The 17,391-nt window shown below is 46.8% G+C and overlaps 2 long non-coding RNA genes across 3 annotated transcripts in view; both read right to left on the bottom strand.

The window, feature by feature from the left end:
* Positions 1 to 9,373, bottom strand: part of LOC131829975 (uncharacterized) — a 43,878-nt gene extending 34,505 nt beyond the window's left edge. The window contains exons 1-2 of the long non-coding RNA XR_009353048.1: positions 9,239 to 9,373; positions 7,033 to 7,092 (exon numbers count right to left, since the gene is read on the bottom strand). This is a non-coding gene — a long non-coding RNA (uncharacterized LOC131829975). The remainder of the gene's footprint in view (positions 1 to 7,032; positions 7,093 to 9,238) is intronic.
* The window catches only part of LOC131829973 (uncharacterized), a 233,990-nt gene that overhangs the window by 116,848 nt on the left and 99,751 nt on the right, over positions 1 to 17,391 (bottom strand). The gene's annotated exons all lie outside the window — the stretch shown is intronic.

The following is a 17,391-nucleotide window of genomic DNA, read 5'->3' as shown; positions in this document are numbered from 1 at the left end:
TCCCCCTGAAGAGGTGATTCCTTTATCATTAGGAAGTGTTCTTGCCTTTGATAATACTCCATGCCTCAAAGTATAATTTGTCTGGTATTCACGTTGCCATTGCGGCCATGTTAGTCTGCTTTGGCTGACATGACAAAATACCGTAAGACTGAGTGGCTTCAACCACAGAAACCTATTTTCTCACATTTCAGAGGCTGAAAGTCCCAGATCAATATGCTGGCAGTGTTGGTCTCTAGTTAGAACTCTCCCCATGGCTTATACACTGCCACCATCTTGCTATGTCCTTACATGGCCTTTCCTCAGTGCATGTCTGGAGGGAGGGTCCTGGAATCTCTTCATCTTTTTATAAGAATGCAAGTCCTAGAGAATTAGGGTCCCATCCTTGTGACCTCACTTAACCTTAATTACCTCCTTAAAAGCCGCACCTCCAAACGCAGTCACACTGAGGATGGGGCTTCAACATACAAATTTGAGGGGAACATAATTTGGTCCACAACATCAGCTTCCGTATGATTAATATTTGCATGATATATCCACCTTTGTCTTTTTACTTTTAACCAATCTTTTTTTCATGTTTAAAATGGATCTATTTTTAACTTTTTGAGGAACCTCCACACTGTTTTCCAGAGTGGCTGCACCAGCTTGCATTCCCACCAACAGTGTAAGAGGGTTCCCCTTTCTCCACATCCCCTCCAACACATGTTGTTTCCTGTCTTGTTAATTTTTGCCATTCTAACTGGTGTAAGGTAGTATCTCAGTGTGGCTTTGATTTGAATTTCCCTAATGGCTAATGATGTTTAACATTTTTCATGTGTCTGTTAGCCATTTGCATGTCTTCCTTGGGAAAGTATCTGTTCATGTCTTCTGCCCATTTTTTGCCAGTATGAAGGTTCCTCAAAAAGTTAAAAATAGAGCTACCCTATGACCCAGCAATTGCATTACTGAGTATTTACCCCAAATATACAGATGTAGTGAAAAGAAGGGGCATAGGCACCCCACTGTTCATAGCAGCAAGGGCCACAATCACCAAACTGTGGAAAGAGCCAATGCCCTTCAACAGATGAATGGATAAGGAAGATGTGGTCCATATACACGATGGAGTATGATGCCTCCATCAGAAAGGATGAATCCCCAACTTTTGTATCAATATGGACGGGACTGGAGGAGATTATGCTGAGTGAAATAAGTCAGAGAGAGTCAATTATCATGTGGTGTCACTTATTTGTGGAACATATGGAATAGCATGGAGGACATTAGAAGGAATGGAAAAATGAAGGGGGGAGATCAGAGTGAGAGATGAACCATGAGAGACTATGGACTCCAGGAAACAATCTGAGGGTTTTAGAGGGGAGGGGGCACGGGGGATGGGTGAGCCTGGTGGTGGGTACTAAGAAGAGCACGGATTGCACGGAGCACTGCGTGTGTGCATAAACAATGTATCATGGAACACTGCATGGTGACTAACATAACATAAGAAAAAAATAAAATAAAACAAGATGGATCTCTCTCCCATCCAAGTACTAACCAGGCCCTCTCAAATGGCATTTACACAGTCTTGCTGTTCTTCTTAGTATCTAAGTTCTTCTCCATTTAATTGGAGAATTTTGTGTCTTTCTATTTCATGCAGTTGTTGCTTCGGTTGGGAGAAGTCTCCTGTTGCCGTGTGCTTTCCATTGGCCTCACCCGTTGTTTCCTTTTCCCCACATTCCTTCCTTCCACTAGGCTTGTTAGCTGGGTTTGTTTTTGTTGTTTTTTTCTTTTTTTAGTACTCCTAAATCCATGTGATTACCTTTATTCGTTTTAGGGTTTTTTTGGTTTTTTTTTTTAAGTTCTTCAGATTTCCCAACTTGGCACAGGGGGTCAGGGCTTCAGGCTACAGGCCAGCCCAGAGAAAGGGGGTGACCCAGGGCAAGGTGACTACACAGCTGACCACGCCCCAGGGTGGACAGGAGCCACCTGTCAGAGCAACGACACAACCCAGGAGACGCATCCTTGAGTCTCGGGAGAGATCTGTGCAGCACACATATGTGAAATGTTGTGGGTGCAATCTTGGTTGCTTTAAGCTATTCGTTGTCTTTTGAGAATATTGAGGTTTGTTTCACCGGGTAATTAGTTTACTTAAAAATCATCCTGGTCCTTTTGAAGTTCTGAGTCCATGGAGACTGGTGAACGCACTGGTTAGCACAGGACAGCCCCGCTCCCCAGCAAGGAATAATCAGTCCCAAAATGTCAGTAGAGCCGAGGCTGAGAAACTCTGGCCAGCAGTGGGCGTTAGGCCGTGGCTAATTAAATCCTCCTCCCAAACCATGGCCTTCCTTGGTGTGTCAGCTGGGTACCCGAAGTGTTCAGCATGGCCCATCCACTCTGACTGGTCAGAACTGTGATGTCTCCCAGGCCTGTGAGAAGGCCAGTGTGCCACAGAGATCATGGGTCACTGGGAGTTGGCTTTTCTCAACAATGTGGACTCTGGCCCCAGGAAAATGCAGCTTGGATTCAGACAGGTGACTCTTTGCAGATTCCCAGAAGTCTCCTTCTAAACAGGTGTATCCTCGCCTACACCTCACCTTGCCAAACCCCTCTCCAGCAGCCCCAAGCCCCCGATCTGTCTGAACTCAGTAAGCCCGATGTGCTCTCTGCCTTCCCCTCCCTAAGTCATGGTCCAGAAGCCCACGAGGCAGAAAGCCAGGCGATTGCAAAGCTCGCCTTGGCTTTTCCTTCTCTCTTAGGTCACAAGCCCTTGCTGTCTATTGTCACATCTGGAAACACTCATTGAATACATTGTGTCCAGCTTCACAGCAAGCAGGAAAGTTTAGTCCGGTCCCCGAGACTTCAGCACGACCAGAAGCCAAGTCTCCAAGTCAGGTTTGGTGAATCTCCTTCTTCTTTTCGTCTCTTGCTTCCCCACTGCACACTTCCCCTTCACCCAACTGCGGGTTTATCAGTGTGTATGTGTGTGCATGTGTGATGTGTGTTTTCTGTAGACAAACATCAGTAAATCTCTCATGAATAACGAAAACCTGCTCTTGTCACTAAATACAATTCACCGGTCCCCAAATCATAAATAGCAGTCTGGCTTGGGTGCCTGGTGGCTCAGTCATGAATCCTCAGCCTTCATCTCAGGTCACGATCCCAGGGTCCTGGGATCAAGCCCCACATTGGGGGTGGTCAGCAGAAAGCCTGCTTCTCTCTCTCCCACTCCCCCTGCCTGTGTTCCCTCTCTTGCTATGTTTCTGTCGAATAAATAAATAAAATATATTTTTTTAAAAAAGAAATGTCTCAATCTTGCCACCTTAATATTTTTATTTCATTTAAAAAGTAGGTCTGCAGTCATGGAGCCTGCCTTGCTGCCCAAAACGGGCCAACCCCCTGACCCTGCTGCCCGAGACTCTGAATTGTCATGGCATTTTTTTAAACATCAGGTTTGGTCTGTATTCAACACAGGTCCATGCCAGGCACCCCCGACAACCCCTCCCACTGCAGAGGAAATGCCCGCACCCATGGCTAGTGTCCCTGCTCCCCCACACCCGGGATGGAGACATTTGAACGGATCGCTCCACCTGTGGCCTCCCGGGACGATGGACACACACACTCCTGGAATTCTAGCAAATGGTTCGCATGTCATGTGAGAGTCACTGGATTATGCGCCCATCCCTGAAACTCACATTAACCACCTTCTTCAGCTTTTATCTCAGTTCTTTCTGCTTGAGCAGTTTCACATGCCTCGCATGTGCAAGATCTCCCATGGCATTTTCTTGTTCATATACAGAACATACACAGCCTTTGTCACAGCACGGTCGGAACTCCTTCCTGGGTGTGGCATGCTACACTTCTGACGTTTCGATTAACTCTTCCAACCATCACTGCATTTTTCAGACTGTTTCATCTTCCACTGATGTCCATCAGCTCTAGCCGCTGGTGCTCTTTGAGGAAGCCCATCTTACAGAGAGATGGAACCGATCGCTGGGAGTCGGTCAGGGAGTATCTGGAGAGGACACGCCCACACGGGGTGGGAGATGCGGCCATGGGAACCTGTGGACACTGGTGGGTGGCCAGCTTCCCCTTTGGCAAACTGCCTTCCTCCCCCCGGAACAGACCCAGAGCTGCCGAGTCAAACACACCCTCGATAACATCCTGCCACGTGCCTGACCCTCAGGGTGACGCCTGAGGAGGAAAACCAGGAAACCCAACTGCTGAAACTCAGCCATGGTGCCTCCCAACAATCACATATCACCTCTGTGTGCCAGGTGAGCACAAGAATGATAAAAAATGATTTGATGACTTCAAATGAGATCTAGAAGTCCAAGATTCAAAGCAACCCATTTTCTTGAAAGAAGATGAATTGTATCCACTTTGGGTTGAATAATAGGAGAACAAAATAGCTTCATGAGCCCAATGTTCTTCTCTATTCATGGTAGAGCTTCTATTTACAGTTCCTCCTTATTTGGATTATACTGCCCACAGTTCCAACGGGACATGAAATCCTGTCTCTAATAGGCAAGGGCAGCTTTAACAAGGCAGCCGAGGAGCCCCAGGTGTTTGTTGCTTCCCATGGTCGCTCTCCTCAGGTATCACTTCCATGCTGATGATCACAGCAGGGGGAAGGGGACTGTCGGGCTCTTCATCTGCCAGGTTGTTCAGCCCAAACCCCTGCATATTTGTTTCTCTAAACTCAATTATTTTGCAGGCTCATATTATATTGAATTACACATCTCACAATATTCGAAATGGCTCATTTGTTCTGGGAATTACATGCCCCTAATTGCATCACAAAAATGCTGACACCCGGCAGAATGGGAATGAAACACGGCACACCATGCCGTGGTCTCTAGAATGCAGTGCAAGATGGCATATTTAAACATTGCTACAGTGCCGGTCAAGTGCAAAATGTATGGGAGCAAATGCTATTAGGTATAATAATGATTTGTATTGACGCCACTCACTTCTCTGCAGGGCTTTACTGTAAACCTCAGCGCCTTTGGGGTAGCGTCCTATCTCAGTTTAAAGGACTCACTCAGGTGTTCTTTCAAAGGCACCTAACCATTTCCAAACAACCATTTTGACACTGACAGTAGATTACTAAGGAACAGCCCTGACTTCCTATAATAGGCACCATGGTAGGCCACCCAAGTTCTCCTTTGGGGTAGCAGAACTGTTCCCCCAGCAGCTGAGTCTACTGACTGGCCTCCTGGGCTGTCACCCTCTCCAAGAACTGTCCTCAGATGAAGGCAGCTCCTTCACTCCGGGTCATGGCACCAGAGGAAGGGGAAGCCCATACCTAATGACCGCCTGACTTGGAAGGAAACCACCAGGCACTGTGTGTCCGGCTTCAGAGCCCCTCACAGCACAGCCAGCAGAGGCTGTGTGGAGCTCATCAGTGCCAACTCGGCTCCTGTCAGTCCTCCTTCCTTGGCTGTTGATTTGGAAGTGCTCCGTGGTCAACTTCCTGCACCCAGTCTGCATGTCCGAGTGTGCCTGGCACCTTTATCCCTTCTCCCTCAAGTTCAAACTCCTCAGCCTGGCTGCTGAGCCCTCCAAGCTCTAGCCCCACTTTTCCCAAATGTCAGTGATTAAAAAGGTCTGACTTCTCACGCTCCCCCATTCAGGCTATATTCATTTATGCTTGGGTCTTTTCATTCTTTTCCAACATGATGCATTTTGTGCCCTAAATGTTCATGGCTAACCGTAAGACTGATCAACTCAACAAAGACAGACTGCTCAGAGGCCCCTTGGAAATTGATATAAACCAGAATGGAACACGTAAGGTGGCAGCCCATTTTGATGGGAGAAGAAAAAACTATCTATTGCTGGGACCACTCCTCGGAGAGAGACTCAGGTGCTGCAGGAATATCACGGTGATGATCCGGGATCTAGCTCCGAGCGACATGGAACCAACCAATCAAAAGAAAACCAGAGGGAAAAGGAAAGATGAGAAAGGAGCGAAGACGGGACTATACCAGAGGAGACAAAGAAACAACTCCACGCAGGCAACAACACTCACCCCAAAATGCCCAGGCCAGTCCCCTCTCCCCTCTGGGCCAGCTCTTGAGAAACACCAGGGGTCCACAAGCTTGAGGAATTTTCCATGTCTGACGTCTGGTGATGGGTTCGCCTTGTGTGGGATGGAGGACGGCAGAGTTGAGGGTAGGGACTGAGATACTTTTACAGCCTTACACCCTGCTAAGCTCTCAAGTCCACCCTGGCCTCAGAGGCTGGCGGCTTGGTCAAGATCGCAAAGTTAATGACAGCCAATCAGATCTGCCTTTCCCTGCATCAGAGGCCGTCTGAGCGATCACCAGGCTGAAACCTACCAGCGCTGTCAGCATGACGGAGGCACCAGAAACCACAATTTAAATTAAGGATTAAATCCGTGATGGTGACATTTCGGGCCACCTGCGGAATTTTAGTTCACATTAAACAAATGCAAATCCTTCATAATCCTTTTTAAAAAATACTTAAAACTGACTTTTCACTCTAACAAAAGCCGAGTTTCCAAAATCAATGAATATAATTCAACACTCTCATCTTAATGACATTTTCTGGAGTATGGCTCATTCTTTCAGATCATTTTCCCGGGGCCTGAAACCTTTAGCACAGGGCTGAGCTAGCACAGGAGAGGCATTGGGGGCTGTCTGGATCTAAGGGAAATTCTATGCAAAATAATCACTGAGCAATGTTACAGAATAGCTCATTTTCAGCCAACACAACAAACGCTGTGAACACATTAAAATATTAAAATATCGAATGACCGTGAAGCGGACAAACGAGGTTGTCATGCAGAATTTGTCATTGCCATTGTGAGCTCCAGCATGTCACATGACGTTGGAAGTCCCGCTGCCACTTACAGCAAAGGGAAGCAGCCCAGTAAGAAGAACTCATCCACAGACTCGCCGATTTCTGTAATGGATATTTTTAGGACGTGGCTCCTTGAAAACCACCGTAAAGAGCACGTAAGGTTTATTGACAACACTGTATAACAGGATTTTCTGAGGCCCTTATAAAAAAAAATGATGCCTGTGCCCTCCCCAGACATACTTTATAGACTCAACAGGGGCAGAGCTGGAATCTGCTTTTCATCAGCTTCTCCAGATGAACCTGTTGAAGAGCCAAACTTGAGAAGCCCATCCCTAAGCATAGTCCTAAGCTTGGAAAGCAGTCCTTCTCCTGTCTTAGTAAGGTTTTCCTGTCCTAGGAACTCTGGGAATTCTGCCTCCACACCAATCCTGGTATTTATCCAAGCCCTAAGATACATCCCGACGTGCACCCACTCACCAAAATTCCCTACAAGTGAAAGTACTGAAGACGATTTTGGCTCAGTCTCAGGTCTCAGCTTGGATGCCATCCTACATGCGGAAGCTGTGTGGTCGCATTGCTAGGAGGCTGCGTGCAATTAATGATAGTTCGTGCAGTACGGGGGCTCACAGCAATATCGAGGGCTACTCCCTTTTGTAAAAGTGGGGGGGAAAATTACCTGATAATTCAATCACTGTCTGGTTTGTAAATGAAATTTATAAAACAAAATTCTTAAGAGTTGTTTTTGTAAAAAAGATTTTCTATATTTATTTAAGAAAGAGAGAGAGAGAGCATGAGAGCATGAGCGAGATAATGGTAGGGGAAGGGAGGGCAGAGGCAGAGGGAGGAGCAGGCTCCCCGCTGAGCAAGGAGCCCGCTGTGGGGCTCGATCTCAGGAGCCGAAGGTAGACACTTAACCCACTGAGCCACCCAGGTGCCCCAGAGTCAGTGTTAACCATTTTGATTTTTATAACAACTAGTAGAGCACACTACTTTAAGGGGAAACAGAGAAGAAATGATTCTCCAGCTCTGCTGAGTGATTGGGGCTGCCCTTCTTGGTGAATACAGCCACATATTTTTGCAATGCTCGGCTGTTAATAAATTACCTTTTTTAAAAAATTCTCATCACAAAGACTTTTTTTCATGATATTAGGCTGAATTTACATGTGTAGTCTGTTCTCTTCAACAACACGAGAGCCAAGCAAGCATCTTTTAACTATTTCAAAAGTTACAGAAATGAGAGACAAAAACCTCTATTAAACATTACAAGATCAGAAAGTTCATTGGCTCTCTTCAAACTTTGCTCCCAATTGTGTATAAATCCTCAGCAGAAGCTCAAACAGAATCAATGTGCTCTCTCTCTCTCGCTCGCTCGCTCTCTCTCAGAGCATCTGCTTTCTGGCAGAAAGGCACAGGTGGGAAGGAGAAAATCTTAGACCTGAGAATAGTGACACCCTCTGGCCATGGATTCCCAAGAAATGCTAAACTGAAAAGGAAGGGCTGCCCCTGTGTGTGCTGCGTTTATGGCCAGAAGAACGCGAGCAGGAGCTAGGGAGGGACCCGGGACTCACACGCCTGCCACCAGAGACGCCCCAGTGCCGTATCTCCCCCTCAATCCTGCCCACAGGCTTTGCTTCTGCCTCCGATTAGCATTCAAGTCCTGCTGCTTTCTCTCTCTGTTTCCTTTAAGTTAAAAGGCAGACGCCGTTCAACGTGTCCATAAAAGACCCCGGTACGCCATGGGCATTCCTGCTTCGACCACAGTTTTCTCTAATTCTACGTCCACCTTGAATGCGGGAGACTTTGACGGACATTGCAGGGGAGTCTGATGACAGCGTAGGTGACTGTCCTCCTCATGCAGGCTCCTGTTGGATGCCCAGATTGGCATACTGGGATTCAGAATTTCCAATTCCAGGTCCCCCGTTCTGATCCTAGGGAGTACCTGTACTGGGGCTCATTCTTCCCAATGTCCCAAGCCCGGGTTCCCCTGGCCCTGTCGTGGTCAACATTCCTCACAGTCACCATTGTCTGAGCTGCAGTTTCTTCTAACAATTGTATTCATTATCCTTTCTCTCCCAGAGATGTCCACAGTTCAGACCTTAACATGAAGCATCCACTGGGTTTTTCCAGTCTTACATGTCATCCCTGTGAAAGGAGCTAGTCTCCTCCTCTCCCAGGTACATGGGATACGGCGGGGGAGGACATGGGGGACAGGCAGTCGGTCTGTTTTGTAAAGAAGTAGGGCAGACCTCCAGCTTCATCCTAGGAGTTCATAATCACAAGGCGGTCCCCTGGGCCCTAAAACAGTCTATCTTCTCTCTGACTTTGCAAAACTCTACAAGAAAGGACAGGTCCTTTCCTTAAAATTCAGATACTGAGGATCTCAGCTTGCACATACAGTACCATCATAAGAATTAGGCAAAGATGCTCCGTTAGAGCAAAAACTTACAGAAGGCATCCCCATTTTCTGGAACAGTCCACAAGGACTCAGGACTTGCGAAGCAGAGGGTGGTCTGAATTCAGCCCTGTTGCTCCATTGGCCAGATGCTGTCATTTGGGGCACGGCCTGTCCACCAGAGTAGTGGCCCCACAAAGAAGAGACACTGGCTTAGACCCAGGCCTCTTGAAAGCAGGGCTTGAGAGCACGAAAGGAAGAGCAAGATAAAAGGGCAGGTCCTATCTGAGAGAAGAAGGAGACACACCGGAGAAGGGGCCAAGGGAGGATCAAAAAGATAAACAAACTTTCTTAAAAAAAAAAATTAGAGGGCGCCTGGGTGGCTCAGTGGGTTAAGCCGCTGCCTTCGGCTCAGGTCATGATCTCAGGGTCCTGGGATCGAGTCCCGCGTCGGGCTCTCTGCTCAGCGGGGAGCCTGCTTCCTCCTCTCTCTCTGCCTGCCTCTCAGTGTACTTGTAATTTCTCTCTGTCAAATAAATAAGTGAAATCTTAAAAAAAAAAAATTAGTGGGGGCGCCTGGGTGGCTCAGTGGGTTAAGCCGCTGCCTTCGGCTCAGGTCATGATCTCAGGGTCCTGGGATCGAGGCCTGCATCGGGCTCTCTGCTCGGCAGGGAGCCTGCTTCCCTCTCTCTCTCTGCCTGCCTCTCCATCTACTTGTGATTTCTCTCTGTCAAATAAATAAATAAATAAATCTTTATAAAAAAAAAAAAAATTAGAGACTCTTAATCTCACAAAACAAACTGAGGGTTGGGGGGATGGGGAGAGGGCGGCGGGTGATGGACACGGGGGAGGGCATGTGCTATGGTGAGTGCTGTGAAGTGTGTAAACCTGGCGACTCACAGACCTGTACCCCTGGGACTAATAATGCATTATATGTTAATAAAAGAATACAAAAAAATTTTAATGATTTTATTTACTTATTTATCGTCAGAGAGACAGTTAGAGAAGAGAGAGCAAAAGCAGGGGGAGCGGCAGGCAGAGGGAGAAGCAGGCTCCCTGATGAGCAAGGAGCCTGATGCAGGATTTGATCCCAGGACCCTGGGATCATGACCTGAGCTGAAGGCAGCTGCTTAACCGACTGAGCCACTCAGGCGCCCCCAAACATGAACTTCCATCTGCTGAATAATTTCATATCTGGAGTCTGACTGGGAGAAGTAGGGGTTCCTTCAGGAGACTCGGGTGAATATTTCTTTGTATCCCTGAGATTCCACTGGAAGTATTACCACAGTAAGTCTTCCATAAGCTTTTTGGTTGATAAGAATAAGAGGGGTGACGAGCTGGTTTCCAAGTGCCTAAAGGGTTAGTTAGAGCCACGTTTGGTTAAAAGTTACAGTCCACATAAATATGCTCCAGCAGGCCATTACTTAGCAAATGTGGTTTAACTGGGTCATCAATTCAAATATTCGACGGGAAATATGCACGCACATACAGTGTCACACGTCAGGGACATAAAGGACACAAACAAATCCTCAGGTGTAATCCTTAAATGGCAAAGGGGAAAAAATACACCCCTGCCTCATCAATTACACCCAAGACTGGAGAACACCGAGCATCAAGGTGATTTGGCTCCTTGCTGTGGTGTCTTTGACATACTGGTCTACCATCAACTGTGAGGTAAAGATCAATAGGTAAAATCTCTACAGACAGTGAAGTCTTTAACCATTTGAACAGAATACACACATGACTTAACATTTCAAGGGGCTATATAGTACCGTTATCATAAAACCCCATATAAACTCTGGCTAGACTAAATCTCTCCCTAGGGCACAAATAAAAAACAATAAATTTGTCTCTAGGGTGAGGATTTAAATCTATAACAGGACTACTGGTCCAAAGGCATTTGTTAATAAAAACTCACAAATATTCATGAAGCAAGAGCAGCAGCTCTAACAGTGCCTTTTGTCCTATGGATCAAGAAGGTGTAACAAAAATGCTGCGATCCAAATATTTAAAAGGTAATATTGGGGACTTAGTGTCATACATTGCAAATAAAGATACTAGCGCTAAACCTTCCCATGAAATAAAAATGGTAATTTTCAGCCCACACACCAGTGCAGGAAACAGGGGGAAAAAAAAAAGAAAGAAAGAAGAAGAAGTTTTATTCTGTACGGTTCAGAGTTGCCGTTAGAGAGAATTTTGGCATGGTGATGTGAGGAGCCCAGTGACCGCTGTCCCTGGAAAATCTACCACTTGACTAGTGAAAACTGTTTTGTAAAATAATCACCTAAGATCTCTGGGAATTGTCCTAGGGGCATTTAGGAAATGGAGAAATATTTGTTTGAGAAAATCTCCTAAGTCTGTGTAAGTCTATCACACAGAGCCGGGTGGCCTGGCTCAGGCAGGTGCAGACACCTCGCCCCCAGTCTAGAGCTACCGTTTCACTTAGGGATACCACAGGCCCTTGTCATGCCCCCAGAATCCCTGGCAGGCATGGCTGAAAGGGTGAGGCTTCATTTCCCCCGCCAGCCCTATCTTATAGGGCAGAATGTCTACCCCAGGGACAGGAGGCTGACAAGAGTGAGACCCCAAGTGACCCCATCCCAGCTCATTCATAGGAGGAGGTTGCACACCAGGAAGACAAGCCCAGAAGACCAGGGGCTGCCGCTCAAACCCGGCACCTGCTCACACGGCGGGCGTGTCATTCCAGAAGAAGAAAGGATTAAGAAAATGGATTAAGCAAGCCAATCAAAAGACAGTTTGTCAAGCTGGATTAAAGAGCAAGACCCAATGATACGTTGTCTATAGAAAACACGCTTCCTATTCAGAGATGTCCAGGGTTGAAAATAAAAGGATGGGAAAACCTATATAAACAGCATCCATGAGAGGGAGAGAAGTGGCTGCATTAATATCAGACTACGTGTACTTTAAAACAAGAAGTTTTACTAGAATTAATGAAAGACATTTATAATGATAAAAGGGTCTATCCATCAGGAAGTTATAACCATTATAAACATGTATGCACCTAACCAAAAGGCTCAAAACTATGTGAAGCAAAAACTGACAGAATTGAGAGGAGAAATGAAAAATTCAACACTAATAGTTGGAGACTTCAGTGCCCCACTGATAATGACGGGAAGGACATCTATGCTTTTTGTCAGATTCATTCTAGATTCACTGCGCACGTCTTAGTGCATGGTGAGAACTTCCTTAGAGTCCTCAGAGGCACGGCGAAGGTAAAGACGACGGGAAGAGGCCAGTGGGAGTGAGAGACAAGAGCAGAGAGGGAGGGGGTGGGAGAGCCCAGGGGGATGGGTAAATTGCTTTAAGATAACAACTCTTCCTTATAAACTCACATAACAGGCAACACACATCTCCCTGGCATTATCAACACAACATGAAACAGTACGATTTCTTTGAGTATAGGGTTGCCAAATAAATACAGGATGTCCCATTCAAATTGAATTCTGGATAAACAGTGAATAGCATAGCACAGGCGTACCAAAAACACACTAAAACGTGTCGTTTACCTGAAACGCACACTTCACTAGGTGTCCTGTGGTATTTTCATTTGTTCATTCTCCCAACTCTACTGGAGAGTCTATCTCGTATGTGAGCTAGCGCTTGCACTCAGCGTAGGGGCCAGCTGTGTGCAGCTGAGTGTAACAGACAACACTAATCTGACAACACACTAACAAGCAACACACATCCTGTGTGTGGACAGGATGCTGGGGGAACTACCAAGGAACTAAGGGGTGGAAGGTGGTGGGTAGCATCTTGACCTTATGAAAGTGTCGACCTCAGGAAGTGAACATGTTGTTGGCTCCCTGGAGGGGGGGGAAAAAAAAGGGATCACCAGAATTTTGGTGAAAAGAACAGCTTTTTCAGCTCCGCCTGCCGTTATTACGATGATTGTAAGCACCATGGGATACACTTGTAGAACATGGGAGATGTTCAGCATATTATTTGAATGGGCACCTGCTGAAGTCAAGGAAGGCTTCATAGAGGAGGAGTTGGTGCCCGACATCAGAGATGACAGGAGAGGAAGTGCACACACCTGGGCAGCAGCAGGCAATGTGGTGGCACCATGTCCATCCGCCCGGCGCTGGGAATGGTTAGCAGCCCTTTCACAGAAGGCAAGGCCTGTTCCCATTGTTCTGTGCCACATGCTGCATTTGGAAAGACCGCTGGGGACAGCTGCGCCTATCTCCATAGCACTGAACTAAGGTCACCATTCCTATCATGGCAGGCTGTCTGCAGCCACATGCTCCCGACTGGAAAACAAGGGCTCCAAGGGACCATGTAAAGGTTTAAGGTACAGACAATGACCAAAACAGGATTAGCCTGGGTGTATAAGCCCGTCAAAGCTTTCCAGAAGAAAAGTTAGCCGTAGGTGAACAAAACCTCTAAATCCTTCGAGCCAGCAATTCCTCCCCCTCTGGGAATCGAGCTTTATAGAAGAATCGTGAACGTGCCCGAAGATTTAGAAACAAGCATGGTCACAGCTCAGTGCTCCCAGTAACAGGCAAGAAATAACCTCAATGTCCAAAAGTGGGGGATTAATTAAAACCAGCCTAAATCGCTTTCACAGAGAACATTTAATACAAGAAATTGGTTTCCAGCAATTCCATCTCCCAGGTAACCGCACAGCGGACGAGTGAGTGATGAGGGTGAGTCAGGCCCCTCCTTGCCCCATCTCAGGCCGACTCTGAAGGACCGGCCCAGAACCAGAGCGCCCTTTGGAATCAGCGAAGGCAGCCAGCGTGGAGCAGAGCGCAGACAACCCGCGTGGGACTGTCGCCAGCGTGCTGGATCCAGGGAACAGAACTAACTACCAAGATGGCACTAGCTTCGTGAAGGAGGACCCAACACCCCGCGGAGGCCTGGCAGACATCGCTACTGTGCTGTCTTAAGGTGGGGCTCAGTGTGGGCCGCTGCTGTCTCCAGGTTGTTGCTGATGTACAGCCAGCACGATCACCGCAGTAGGCGGTGGTGTAAAGGGTCAAAAGACTCAGACCTGGCGTGCTAGAAGGAGCCGCGATGCAGGCAAGAAAACCCACGAGATGCTAACACTCCAGGGGAGGACCCGGAAGACATTTCTTACAATAAAAAATAGCATAGCGGGGTGCCTGGGGGGCGCAGTGGGTTAAGCCGCTGCCTTCGGCTCAGGTCATGATCTCAGGGTCCTGGATGGAGCCCCGCATCCTGCTCCCTGCTCAGCAGGGAGCCTGCTTCCTCCTCTCTCTCTGCCTGCCTCTCTGCCTGCTTGTGATCTCCGTCTGTCAAATAAATAAACAAAATCTTAAAAAAAAAAAAAAATAGCATAGCATAACATAACATAACATAACTAAAAATACAATAAAATAAAATAACAAAAAATAATAATAAAATAAAATAACAAAATGAAATAAAAATATAATACATAAAATAATACAATACAATGCAATAAATTAAATTAAATAAAAATAATAAAATTGAATAAATTAAATAAATAAAATACAAAAATAAAATAAAATACATGGTAGAAGGGCACCAGGGCAACTGAGGAGTGAGGTAGCAGCTGCCTCCAGAGGCCAGGGCTGCTGGTCGCCGATGCCCGCGGAGCACCAGCCTCCGTATTTCCACTGGGGCTGAGCGGCACCGCCCGTGAGCAGCAGGACAGGCCAATCCCAGTGAGGAGCAGGGTCAAGGAGGCCTCTGGGAGCCCGGCCAGGAGAGAGCTATGGGGATGGTTAGCGGGTGAGGGCACCCCTGGCAGGAATAGGGACGGGCCCCTAAATTCAGTACTCTGCACCCACACAACTGGTGGAAATTAGATGTGGTTGACCGGGAAGTGAACAGCTGCCCAACAAAACACGAGGATCTCTTGCCCTGCTTCCTCACTAAGCCACTTCTCAAACTGGAAACACACTGACTGAAGGAAGGCAGGTCCCGATGGGAAAGGACCTGCAACACCATGGTAAGGACACCCAGGGATAATTCCCCTGGTCCCTCCCCAAAGGGACCACAAGGTCCAAGTTGGCCTAGGTATGTTTGCTATAAATACAACAGGTGACTCAGATCTACTCCATTTGGCTTCACAGATCCACGCTCCACTCTGCCCGCTGCCCCAGAAGTCTGACTTGCACAAATTTCACCGACGGGCTCTCTTACCCTCTGATGTGGTGGGATTCAGGCAAGGGGTCCCCTAGCAAGTGTTCAGAGACAAACAGTCAAGTGCAGACGGGCTATCAGTCTCCTGGCTCCATCCCTGCAAGGCTGCTTGGGTTTGGATACGTCCCCCACCCCACCGCCTCTGATCTTCTACAAGCCATCCGCCTAAGCGTCTGTTATTCCAGCATCCGGGTTCTAGCAAACGCGCCCTCCCTGTGTCCCTCTGAGGTAAGGGTGGTAAAGGTTTTGCTGCAACTCCCTTTACCCGGCCCCACTTTTATAGCCCCGGTATTAGATTAACCTCAAACTACCGCAAGGTGAGAGTGTCCCTTCTCCTTGGAACCCTGCCTGGTGCCGCAGCCCAGACCACACCTCAGGGAGGAACTTCCACATCCGTGCGGAAAGGCTGAGCCAGCCGCCAAAGCCATCTTGCACAATCACTCCTCGCCTCCCTCCTCTCCTATCCTAAAGTCCTACACACCTTTGTTCATTCTGCAGAAGCAGCACGCCCTAAAGTCCCAATGATTGCAAAGGAAAGTCCTTTTGAGGCAGGATTGATTGGAAGTCATTAATCCAATTGTATATACGAGAATACCAATAACATAATATAAAGCATTACTTTTAATTAACAAAAGCAATTAGCACTAATTAAAAAGCTCTCACATTTGTCAAAGAGCCATTTCACCTTAATTGCTAGGTGTGCTAAATAGGCAATTAAAAACAAATTAAAGTGAAGACCACAGATAAAAGGGAGGCAGGCAAATATGTCTGTGACAGTACACTGCCCTCTGCTTCCAAACACGCACAAGTGCTTTCCGTCCTCATTAGGCCAACTGCTGCCCAGATGCTTCCTAAGACAATCATAAATACGTGTCGGGGAAGTGCGCTAAAAATATAGAGTAAGCAGGCTTGAATTCTGACCTGGGAAGATAAAGTGCTTTCTGGAATTTTGTACAATCTACAAATGAGTCCCACTTGGTGTCTCCTCTGCCACCTTCCACAAGGAGCATGGAGGCCATCTCGTGCTCCCAGGGCTTAGACAGAGGTTGTCTCCTCAGACACGCTGTTGTCAACGTTCAGGTGGATGGCAAAGATGTGATGTTAGTAAATACACTCAGTAAAAAAGCTTGGTAAAGGATGTCATACCAGACAGAATTTAAAAGAACAAGTAGAATTTACATCAGTCCTTGAAATCTGTGTCGGAAATGTTTTTGGTAGGAAGAAAGAAGCGAAGGTATTCTAGGCAAATAGAACAGCCCAAACAGAGGCTCCGAACCTTGGAACTGAGATGATTGGTTTTACATGTGTCCCATGTGTTCAGTAATATTGCAAGATATGTTGATTGGAGGTATGTCTATTAACTGAGTTGCCCCCATAAGGGAGAAATTGAGTATTTTCAATAGGATAAGTCATGCAGTATTCTTGGTAACATGACGCCAATGGGCCCAGCGATGGCTGGCTCTTCTCTGAGCAGCAACAAGAGAAGAATTCTCTAATTCTCCAAGAAGCAACGAGCTTCCAGAGAACAAGCCTGCCCACATTCATTTAAATGTGTGAACATCTGTGAGGTACCGCATCTCCGAAGCCTATGTCTGGGGGAGATGGGACAGTGACAGCAAAAAACCAGATTAATGGAAGATAAAGTACGAGCATACCAAGTTCTTTACACGCCTTACAGAAATAAATCACAGTCAGTACTATTGAGCTGCTGTAACTTCCCTGATGGAAGGGCAAAGTTTGGAGGCATTAAACTCTGTTTCAGTGGCTGATTTTAATGAAAGTGAGAAAATTTAAGACTTCATTATTTTGAAAGCACTAATACTACAAAAGGTCTTGAGTTGATGTTGCCATCCCAAATGAAAAATCTCTACCCTCGGGGATTTCTGCATCTTTCAGGAGCATTGCAATTAAAAACAAGGGTGAGGCAGATGTGTGGTTGGGGGAAATCACACACACAAAAAATAAAATAAAATGACAAGTATCTTGAGATTTCAAGTCCAGGGCTCAACAGTTTTTACCCTGAATGATGGGACAAACAAAGTCAATGCATTTCCATA

The sequence above is a fragment of the Mustela lutreola genome, chromosome 4 (genome assembly GCF_030435805.1).
Source record: "Mustela lutreola isolate mMusLut2 chromosome 4, mMusLut2.pri, whole genome shotgun sequence".
In the NCBI taxonomy this organism is placed as follows: domain Eukaryota; kingdom Metazoa; phylum Chordata; class Mammalia; order Carnivora; family Mustelidae; genus Mustela; species Mustela lutreola.
Note: the sequence above shows the minus strand (reverse complement) of the source record. Positions and strands in the feature narration are given on the sequence as shown.